Genomic DNA, 12,224 nt, shown 5'->3' on the forward strand with positions numbered 1-12,224 from the left:
GGTAAAACCCTGAATTACCCGTGGTGCACTTGCGGGAAACTCCTTGCCGAGGGCCTGTGCACCCCCGGAATTAGTCGGGCTCAAAGAGACCCGGACACCCGGTGCTTAATAAAAAAAAAAAAAGTTCCATGGATGAAAAAGAGTCACCTTTTCTGGGAGTCTATGATAATCAATTGGTTTCCTATGAACCAATACATTTATGCATAGAAGAAAATCTTACAGAGGAGATGATAGAGGCTAGGGCCACTATTTGGGTCCATCTCAATGTCATCAAATTAGGCCAATTGTTTGGAGCAGCTATAAGGGGATGCGAGAAGGAAGCATATGCTTTGTGTATGAAACTGGACCAAAAGAGATATATGGAAAGACAAGCAGGAAAGGTCAAAGCTTCAATTAACATCAACAACACTGTTCCAAAGGAGCTTTGAAACCTTATTTTTGATAGGAAGTTCAAAGATGGTGAACATAGAACTAGAGGGAGGAATCTAGCTATTAGTCATCAATGAGAATACAATGGTGTCATGGAATGTGAAGGGGCTCAATAAGGATAGAAAGAGGGGATTAGTCAGGAATCTGATTAATCAGTGGGTAGCAGATGTATACATTTTGGTAGAAACTAAATTGGTGGGCAGTGTAAATAATATTATTCAAAGTATATGGGACAATAGATGGGTGGGGGAGGTGCATTTGGAGGTTGTTGGGACTAGTGGAGGAATACTGATCTTATGGGATAGGAGAGTGTGGGAAGGGGAGATGGTGGAGTGTGGCAATCAATGTATAACTTGTAAAATGACGGGACAAAACTCAGATTTTACTTGGTTTCTAACAACTGTCTATGCTGACTGTAAAAACATTGAAAGAAGGGAACTATGGGGGGAGCTTTACTCAATGAAGGAAAGGTGTGCAGGGCCATGGGTGGTGGGGGGCGACTTTAATGTCATCCGATACCCTGTTGAGAGAACAAATTGTCTGAGAATCAATGGAGCTATGGCTGAGTTATCTAAATGCATAGAAGAACTGGAGTTAGTGGATCCTCCTTTATTTGGAGGTTCCTTCACATGGAGAAGAGGTGAAAATCATAGAAGTGCTTCCAGAATTGATAGATTCCTCTACTCTTCAACATGGGAGGAACAATTCACTCTTATTAAACAATCAGTTTTGCCTAAGATAGGATCTGATCATAATCCTATTTTGCTATCTTGTGGAGAGTTGAACTTCAAAAAATCTTACTTTAGATTTGAGAACTGGTGGATGGGAGTAGAGGGGTTCAAGGAAAATGTGAAACTGTGGTGGGGATCATTTGTGGTAGACGGGAGGCCTTGCTTTGTTCTGGCTGAAAAGCTGAAAATGGTAAAAGAAAAACTGAAGGACTAGAGTAAAAACAACAGGGGCAACTGGAAACAGAGGAAGGAGGATATTCTAAATCAATTGGCTAATTGGGAGGCTGTACAAGAACAAAGAATTCTTACAGATGATGAGGCAGTACAAAAATCAAATTTAGCTATGGAGTATGAGGAAGTAGCAAGAAACGAAGAAATAGCTTGGAAGCAAAGATCCAGGATACAATGGCTGAAACAGGGAGACAAAAATACAAAATACTTTCACAGGATAGCAACAACGCAGAAAAGGGTTAATTCCATTGATAACCTGACTGTGGGGGAAATGAGGTGACAAACCCGGAGGACATCAAAGAAGCAATCCAAAACTTCTACAAGACTCTTTACAAAGAAACAGAGGAATGGAGGCCAGATCTGGTGGTACATGAAGTCCAAGGGATTACTATGGAAGAGCAAGAGTGGCTTCAAAGACAATTTGATGAAGCCAAAGTTCTGGAATGCATAAAAATGTATGCTATGGAGAAGGCACCTGGGCCTGATGGATTTCCTATGTCATTCTATTTAACTTTCTGGGAGATAATGAAAGATGACATACTGAAAACCATTCAATATTTTCATGAGAATCAGAAGTTTGAGAAAAGCTTTAAGGCTACGTTTATAGCATTGATCCCCAAAAAAGCAGGAGCATCAGAGTTGAAGGACTTCAGACCTATAAGTTTCATAGGTGAGGTTTATAAGATAGTAGCAAAGCTACTAGTTGAAAGGCTCAAGAAGGTAGTTGATAATCTGGTGAACAAGCATCAAATGACTTTTATAAAAGGGAGACAAATCATGGATGCTGCACTTATTGCCAGTGAATGTGTGGACTCCAGAATCAAAGGGGCAGAAGCAGGTGTCATGTGTAAATTGGACATAGAAAAAGCTTATGACCATGTTAATTGGAAATTTTTGTTGAGCAAACTGTCAGGTTCTCTGTTCTTGTGAATGGAGAACTTGTAGGTTTTTTCCCTTCCGAAAGAGGACTTAGGCAAGGTGACCCATTGTCCCCTTTCCTGTTCATAATTGCAATGGAGGGTTTTGATAGCTTGATGAGGATAGCTTTGCAGATTAGGTGGATTAAAGGTTTTGAGATAGGGGATATCGGGGGGCAGAGAAAAGAGATATGTCATCTACAGTATGCAGATGACACAGTGATATTTTGCGAGGCCAAGGTCGAACTGATTGGTTACATAAGAATGATCTTGACACTATTTGAAGCATCTTCAGGCCTAAAGGTAAATTCGGGAGAAACCAGTTTGGTTTCAATAAAAGAGGTACCAAACATACAGACTCTTGCTCTCATTTTAGGATGTAGAGTGGATATTTTGCCTACAACTTATCTAGGCATGCCTCTTGGCAGCAAATACAAAGCAGGGGAAATTTGGGATGGAATAGTTGAGAAAACAGAAAAAAAATTGGCAAAGTGGAAGGCACAATACTTATCTTTAGGAGGAAGACTTATTCTTATCAATTCTGTTCTAGATTCTCTTCCCACATATGTAATGTCATTATTTCCTTTACCCTCCAATGTTCAGAAGAAATTGGATAGACTTAGAAGGGAGTTCTTATGGCATGGCTGCAGAGAGGGAAAAGGTTATAATCTGGTTAAATGGCAGACAACAATGAGAGATAAAGAAAGGGGTGGATTGGGCATTAGAAACTTGAAAGCACAGAATAATTGTCTGTTGATGAAGTGACTATGGAGGTACAACAGTGAGGAGAATGCATTATGGAAAGAGGTGATCAAGTGCAAGTTTGGTGAACTCAATCCTTGGTGTATTAGAGTGAGCACTGGCACTTATGGTGTTGGAGCATGGAAAACAATCAGAGCTTTATGGCTCAAGATGGAAAATAATATGCACATGACTGTAGGAGATGGAAAAAGAGTGAAATTCTTGAAAGATTCTTGGAAGGAGCAAGTTCCATTGAGGGAAATATCTCTAGACTTGTTTATTCTATGCAATAATCCAGAGAGCACAATAGATGAGATGTGGAGTGCACAGGGCTGGAACTTAAATTTGAGAAGACTGTTGAATGATTGGGAGGTGGAAAGGGTGGCCGACCTGTTAAGCAAAATTGGTGATTTCAGTGGCACCAACAATGAACCAGACACTCTGAGATGGAAGCATAATAGTGATGGGAAATTCTCAGTAAAAAGGGCTTACAAAAGGGAGTGTAATCTACAGAATAGAGAGCAACCAAAGCTTTGGAGAAACTTATGGAAGTGCCCAGTTCCAAACAAGGTGAAATGCTTCACATGGTTGGTGGCAAGGAGGGCTTGTTTAACATATTCTAAAGAGAAAAGGTGCCATCATAGTTTCCAGATGTTTCTTGTGCAAGGAAACAGATGAAACCAACAGGCATCTATTTCTACACTGCAAATTCATTGCACAACTGTGGTCCTTATTTCTCAACATAACAGACACACAATGTACTATGCCTGAACACACTGCAGATTTACTTAGCTGTTGGATGAAGAGGGGAGGCAGTAAGAGTCAAAAGAAATGGCGGAGGACAATCCCACACTGCATATGGTGGACAGTTTGGAGGGAGAGGAATGATAGGTGTTTTGAAAATAGATCCAGTTACCTTCAGAAAGTCAAATGGAATTGTATAGTGTCTTTCTACTTTTGGTGTAAAGAAATAGGATTAGAAGATATAAATCAGTTTGTAGATTTATTAGAATCTCTGTAAGTATTTCTATTTCCTTTTTATGCTCCTGCTGTTACACTTTTGAAGGTCTGCAGCATGTCCTAAATGCTGATGAATACTAAATTATCAGTTTAAAAAAAAAAAAAGTTCTTATAAATGGTTCTCCACTAGGATTATTCAGAGCACAAAGGGGCCTTACACAAGGAGATTAGCAGTGGAGGGCCTAAACAACATGGTAAAAACAACAAGAGTTTATGGTTGGCTAAAAGGGTTTGATGTTACTAGAGCTGACAGATAATTTGGAAGTAACTCATCTTTAGTATGCAGATGGTACTCTCATTTTTTGTGATGTTGAGGAAGAGCAGCCGAAATATCTTAGGCTGATCTTGGTCCTTTTTGCAGGGATATCTGGCTTACACATAATTGGAGGGAAGTTTTTTGTATCCCATCAAGGATGTACCAAATCTGGAGCTTCTGAATGTAGTCCTAGGTCGTGAAGTTGGTACATTACCAACCATATACCTTGGAATGCCACTGGGAGCTAAATTTAAATCCACAGAAATCTAGAATAGTGTGATTGAGAAGTGTGAAAAGAAATTGGCAAGATGGAAGACTTAGTATCTGTCTCTGGGTGGTAGATTGACTCTCATTAACTCAGTTCTTGACGCTTTTCCAACATATATGATGTCCTTGTTTCCTATACCCACAGGGATTATCAAGAGGTTGGATAGTGTCTGGAGGAAGTTTTTGTGGCAAGGGAACAAAGAAAGGAAAGGATACCACTTGGTCAAGTGGAAGTCTCTATTGGCAGGAAAGAGACATGGGGGATTGGTTATTTAAGAATTTGAATATACATAACAAGACACTCAGAATGAAATGGTTATGGAAGTATACTAATGAAAATCAGCTTTTGTGGGGAAAGGTTAAAAGAGCTAAATATGAGGAGGAAGATAATTGGGATGACCAAGGAGGTTACTACACCTTATGGAGTTATCTTATGGAGATCCATCAGAGAATGAATTCAAGCACCATACCAAGATCAAAGTGGTTAATGGGTAAAAGACTAACTTTTGGAAGGATGATTGGCATGAGGTAGGCAATCTGGAATTGCTTTTTCCAGACTTACACAGTCTAGTCTTACATCAACAAAGGACTAGCAGAATTGCGGACACCTCAAGGATGGAGCTTTATTTTCAGAAGAAGCTTAATTATTGGGAAATCGAAAGAGTGGCTGATTTTCTCAACACAATTGAGCAGTTCAGTGGACTAGAGACAGGGCAAGATGTTTTATGGTGGCAGGATAATAATAGGGACTCTTTCAAGGTGAATTTAGCGTACAACAAGATGAACCACCCCAATCAACAACTAAATAACTGGCAATAGAAAAACATTTGGAAAACCAAAATCCACACAAAGTTGCATGCCTAGTGTGACTTTTGGCTAAGGAAGTTGTCGTGACACAAGACAATTTGATGAGGAGAGGGGTACCTCCCCTTATGCTCCAGGTGTTTCTTTTGTGGTGAAAAAGCAGAGACAGTTAACCATCTATTCCTACACTGCAAGGTTACAAGGCAACTTTGGAGATTATTCTTAAATCTTAAAGCCATATCATGGACTATCACTCGAAAGATTGCAGAAGCACTTCATAGTTAGGAGGAATCAGGGTTGCAGGCTAAGAATAGAGGTCCCTTGCTTGCATCTGATGGACAATTTGGAAGGAGAGGAATTCTAGATGTTTTGACTTTTGAGAATGTAGAGAATAGTATGGAGAAAGTCAAATTGAATTGTATTTTGATCCTGTTGGTGTAATCAGATATACTCAAATGATTGTCTCTATCATTGATGTTTAAATTCAGTATAGAACAGGACAATAGACTTTTGGAGCACTCGTGTAAATATGGTTTCAGTACAACCTATGTACTGTTTTGCTCATTATGGAATATAGATACAGTTACCAACTTAAAAAAAAATAGTGATGAGAGTAATATCGAAATTAATTTAATCCTGTGCAGTTGTTATAAGCACATAATAAATACGCAGCACATAAATTGCATAAATTAAATATGCGCAACATTTAAGAGAAATGCATAATCAAGTAACAAGAATTAATATGGATGATAAAGATTCAACCTTTACACTGAAATCAACAGTTTCAACTATTTATACATGCGCACACTCTGTCAAGGACTCTCCTAAAAAGTGACTCATAAGGAATGGATTTGATCCACACGCTATAATCGGGCCGCGGACAACTCACACGCCCTAAACTCAATCACCGAGTCATGGCCAACTCACACGCCAAACTCCATATATCAATGTGACACAAATATGCAGAGAATATACATATGCACAGTACATAACTACAGTCCAAACATATAATCCGACATACATGTAATCTATTATGATAAACTAACATGTAATTGATGCCTATAAGATTATACTAGCATATACCGAATGCATTTGTAGTCATGTCACGAATTTAGCAAGAGCAACAATATGTTCCGCATACCACCCGGTTCCCGCATGTATACTCGTCAGCATACATATACGGTACCCCCATATACATAATGTATGTATAACAAGTTCAATTTGGGAAAATTCCCTCATTGAGGTCAAAATCATAACTTAACTCGGTCCAACCGAAGGTTTAACCTTCCAAAACGACTTTTTCATTTCCGGAACATTCCAAATGGCTCAACTCTATACAAAAGATTACTTAAAGGCGTAAGTAATGCCATTGCATAATTTAATACACGATCTAGGTCAAAGAGAACCTCGAGCCCACATGGTCAAACCTCAGAACAAAATTCATATTCGGTTTACCCATAACCTCACAAGTCCAAGTCTATACTTAAATTTCCATTTTGAGTCCATTTAAATGCTCACATCATCAATTTAGTGTTTCTAGGGTTTATCTTACAAAATCCCAATTTTTTTTATAACCGTGGTGTCCAAGCCAGCTCTCGCGCACCTCAATGAACTCCACGGGAAACCCGTCACCTTCCACCAACAACATGTACAAGGTAACTCTGTCCACGAAGGCTAGAACAGATGGGAAGAAATCACCTACTGTTTTGTTTCTGCTGGGAATTGGACCTGAGACCTCATGGTGCTCAACCCACTTCATTGACCCCTAGGCCACATCCTTGGGTGCACAAAATCCCAATTTTATCTATCAAATTCCATTTTCAAATGATAAATCTAAAGGCAAATCCCTAATATAAACTCAAAATCATGATTAAGTCACTTTTTGCAAACTTGTAGATGGAATCTTTGCTCAAAATTGAGCTCCTCAAGTGTTAAAATATTGAAGAATGAAATAGAAACCACGAAGCTGAACTTTTATACTTTCCAGGTCTGACCTGTGCTGTGGGAGGTGCGGCACGCTCCCATCGTGCGAGCAAACCTGGTGCACAGGCAGCACGAACGCTGCCATTGCGGCCTAACTGGCGCGCCATGTGCACCAGAGCGCCAAACCTTCAGTTTTTAGCACCTGTTCAATTTCCTCCCGAGGCCGAAATCCTCCTGATTCCCTCGGGTCCCAACCAAACCGCACCAACAGGTCTCAAAATACAATACCGCTATATGAAGTCTTAAAACATGAAAGAGTGTAAATACTCAAAATGTGGGGTTAGGGTGTTACAACGAGGCCTTTTCCCTTCTCCTTTCTAAAGCAAAAAGTTATGTCATCATTCTGGACTATTCTCCAGCCATCCTACAATTCATGCATTCATCTTATTTTATTGGGGTATATGTAGGAACAACAAAAGGTCTCCGGGGGGGGGGGGGGGGTAAGAGAAGAGGTATAGGAGTAGTATGCAGTTCCTCCTTATAAGTTTCTTGAGCTCTTAGAAAATTAGATGAAAAGAAACTAATTCTCTTTTGCTTGTCCTTCATTAGGCAGGAGCGAGGTGGGCTGGGTTGGGCTGGTGGGACATATTTTCTCTGAGATTGTGTTCCAGCTTTCGAAGGTTTTGGCCTGCTTTAGCTTTGCAGCTTTCCTTTTTCATTTTCCTCCTTCACTTTTTCCCTTTTTCGGTTTGCTTTTGGTGCTGTAGATTCCGTTTGCTGTTTTCATCACTTATAATAAAGTACAGCATTACTGATAGTAGTGGCTAAGAAAGATACAGAAAATCTTCTAGAACTTCTGGCTTCTTGGAAGTTCTCTTTTTCGTTTAGTTCGAGTGACGTTGTTTCTTCAGCCCCTTGCATTAGAGGATATGCTTGCCAGTTGGCCTGACCTGTCTCCTGCCCTAAGAACTACAATGATGAATTTTCCTTTTAAAAAACAGCCCTATGCATGAAGCATTCCGCGATCACGCGGGGTTTGGATCATTTGAAGAACACGCAAAAATGATACAAATGATTTGACAACTAAAGGTCAACATTTTTTGAAACGCTCCTTGAAACTAGTTTTCATTGCAGGTCGAAATTGAGATCGGTCCTTAGAACACAACAAAGAAAATTTTCCCTCTTGTATCATTTGTTTGATACTTAAAGGCTGATATTTTATTGAGTAAAGATGTACACTAATATGTGGAAAAACAAAGTATGGTGTCTATTTTACTAGTTTCATTAGAATGAACGAATAAAAAAGGTAAATGAGAAACTGAAGAAGAAAATCTCAGTTAGTAATTTAAGTAATAGGCTGAAATTTATGATTAGTGAAACATGAAAGAAATAATATAAATTGGTCGCGCTATTACAAACGGTAATATAATAAATGTAAAAAACTTAAAAAGACAATTATAATTAAAGAGTAAATAAAAGAATAAGTAGGGTAAAAGAAGAGGACATCTAGTTCAGAGGGGTAGGCAGGACAGCTGTAGGGTGGAAAATTACCTGGAACAAAGCATGTTGAGGCAGGACAGCGTATGTCAGGACTTTGGCAGGCAAGCCCACGGACATCGCCACGTCGCCGTCTTTATATAAAAGTATATAGTTCAGTCTCCTCCGTCCTTTGCTTTTTATCCCCTCTAAGCAAGTATACTACTAGGTTGTGATAAAACCAAGATTATGTGGTGGTCTGAAATCATGACATTAGATTATGGAAGCTAGCCGCTGCTAGTTTTGTGGCTTTAATCCAACCATACCCCTTCTAATACACACTTATCATCTAAGCGGGTGAGAGGAAGATCCAATGAAGTGGATGGTGGTAATTTCAATTGAGGCCATTGAAAAAGCAAAGATACAGACTACTTGTTATGCGGTGGCTCCTTTTTCAGAAATAACCGTATACACACATGCTGAGAATTATATCCAATGCTGTATCTTGCTTAGTTTCTTGCAGCATGATAGGGATTTTTGTCTCACTTAATGAGTGAATGTTCCATGATAAATAATGAATCATTAAATAGCTACTAGGTTCTCAACGTTTAAATTTGGTTACAAAAATATAATTACGCAAAGTTCAATTTGGAACAACATTGTGGCTCGTGTAGTATTTACGTCAGTTTCTACTCCTGTTAGAAAGTGGTATGTCTGCGGGTACTGGAAAAGAGGGAGAGAAGGGTTTTTGTCGTAAAAAGAGTGGGTATAACCCGATGTCTTTGGTTTTGGTCCTTCCAATCATGATATCTTGGAGACATTCAGACGATAGGATAGAAAAGTAGATGGATAGTTTCTCTTAGTAGTCTATAAATCTAAGCAATTATCCACATGCAGGGCATTCACAACTTTGTGTTGCAATAGAGCTTGATGCTATTAACTCACTCTAGTTTAGATATGGTTTAATAATCCTTGATATACATTGGTAAAACTTTCAGTTGCTAATTTCAAATATCTGTTTAATTTACTTCTAAAGTTCTCAAACACCTGCTATAGATGGATCCATGTCTTCCCTAAATCATGAAGTAGCAGTAATGCTGCTTTTACTTGTTGATTACTAATAAAGTAAGATTGGTATTATTTGCTTCTTTTTCCACTTAGCTTACGCTTGAATGACATCTCAAATTAAGCTTAAAGGAGGAAATTTTTGTTTCTAACTAATTAATCAACCCCTAAGAACCCCTCTCCCCCATGGATGCAAAACCTTCCTCTTCCCTTATTGTATCTTTAGAGAAGGCAGAAGTATTCAACTGGTTTAAAATTCTGCCTTCATTGCCATAGCGAAGTTTGGAAGCCCCAGTTTATATGATGGTCGGAAGTGAAATCTATTTCCTGATCTTTAGAATTTGTGACAGGATATTGGTCAGCCATGTACACGGAAGATGTACAATGGCAGGTGAAGAAATTTGCAGCCGTCAAGACTCAAGATACAAAATCCCTTTTGCAGCTGCTGTTGCAAAAACATGAGATGCAGATTATAAGGATTCGTATGTGCTCTTAGCTAGTTTCTGAATAGGCAAAAGACATCCATTTGACCTAGATTTATAGAACTCTTATCCTGTATCTTTACACAGATTAACTTTTGGAATTCTCTGTTATTGTTCAGACATTGTGTTTCAATTTGAGAAACAACTCTTTGCACCTTTTGATTTGCAAGATGTGGGAGAAATACATATAAAAACAGTCTCAGCGGGCTCTAATTATTGAGAAAATGAACATGTCTTATGAATGGGATAGGAAACTAGTGGGAACTCGAGCATGTAAAATCTGTCCTACATGAACAATCTATCCAGTAGGAATCAAAGTCATATTCTTAGTCATATAAAAGCCTTTGATCATTTCCTTACTTGAAAATATCAGAGCTGGCGAACTTTCTTGGTTCATTTCCCGCTATTATCTTTCTTTTGCAAATAATAGATATTCATTTTCAGACTTCTCTGGACATGGATCGTACTTTTATTGTTTGGAAATTTGATATTTTAGGCTTAAAAACTTGAAACAGGGTGAAGCCGGCTCTTTGCTACAAACACTAGTTCTCATCAATCATATTTCATCCATCGTAACAGTTTTCTTTTTTTGATCTTCATCCACTGCAGATCTATTAGACTTTAGTAATTATAAGTTTATAAGTAGTTCAGTAAGCACCAGTCATATTTGAAAGTCCAAACAGAGCCCAATTTAAGTAATTGAGATTTGTCTCTATGTGGGATACGATAGTCTCTTCAAAACAGCTAATACCCCTATCACTGCCACTTCCTGTAAGAACATTTTTAACCATATGGCACTTTCTATAAACTTAATGGAACTAATCTAATAGGGACGAATCAATAGCATGAGAAGTACTTGAATAAAACTCACATAATGAAAAGATGAAAATTGTGTTCATGCATGTTAGGGATAAAGTGGATCATTTGTTTGATGGGTATTTGATTGATTATACGGGAGTGTACCAAGGTTAGTAGGTTTTTTTTTTTTTTTGGTTTAAAAAGATGAAAAATGTGTTCATGCATGTTAGGGATAAAGTGGATCATTGGTTTGATGGGTATTTGGTTGATCATACGGGAGTGGTACCACGGTTAGTTTTTTTTTTTCTTCCTCCTTTTGTGGTACATATGTTTGTGGAACATTTCATAAATGCGAGGCTACTGGCCACTGGGGAATGGGGATCATAAATGACTAATATTTAATCGTTGGTATATCATACAACTTTGGTAGAATACTTAAAGCCCCCTCTAAATTTAGCACGTCTTATTCAGATCCTGCTAAATTATCAATAGTCTTAATTATCCCCCAGGACTTGACTATTTGATAGTTTTTACCCCCTGCACGATCTCATCCTAAGAGAGTGCGATACACTTGCCTGCCACATGAAATATGGTGGGAGCCAAGGAGTGAAACTTCTAATGTCTGGTTTGGTAATTGGACTAAACTATGTCCATTAACACATTGTTCCAGAGGAGTTTAATATGGATGAGAGGATAGAAGATCTGGATTATTTCATTGAGGAAGGAAGATGGAATGTTTAAAAATTACAACTGAAACAACCTGCAGATTTGGTGAAACATGTTACTACTTAACTTAGTCTCAATGGATAAACTAAGCAATGGAATAAACCTTGGTGAATGCTCACTCACAGTAGCAGTGCTTGCGTGTTACTAAGACACAGAGAGCATAAAGCATGGAACTTTCAGATGATATGGCCAAAAGGATTATCTTATAATATCTCATTCTTTTTGTGGATTAAAAAAAAAAATTCTTTTGTGGAGACTATGGAATGCTAAGTTACCAGTGGATGAAATTCTTACAAGTATTGGAATTTCCATGGTCTCAAGATGTAGATGCTGCTCCCAACCTCAACAAGAAACAATT

General features: G+C 38.5%; 1 protein-coding gene across 1 annotated transcript in view; it reads left to right on the plus strand.

Annotated features, from left to right (window-relative positions):
• LOC132635803 (DNA polymerase delta small subunit) overlaps positions 1-10,498 on the plus strand; it is a 30,599-nt gene extending 20,101 nt beyond the window's left edge. Inside the window, exon 15 of the mRNA XM_060352340.1 lies at positions 10,211-10,498. The gene's annotated coding sequence lies outside the window, so the exon portion shown is untranslated. The remainder of the gene's footprint in view (positions 1-10,210) is intronic.
• The last annotated feature ends 1,726 nt before the right edge of the window (positions 10,499-12,224 follow it).

Source organism: Lycium barbarum, chromosome 1 (assembly GCF_019175385.1).
Source record: "Lycium barbarum isolate Lr01 chromosome 1, ASM1917538v2, whole genome shotgun sequence".
NCBI classification, from domain to species: Eukaryota; Viridiplantae; Streptophyta; class Magnoliopsida; order Solanales; family Solanaceae; genus Lycium; species Lycium barbarum.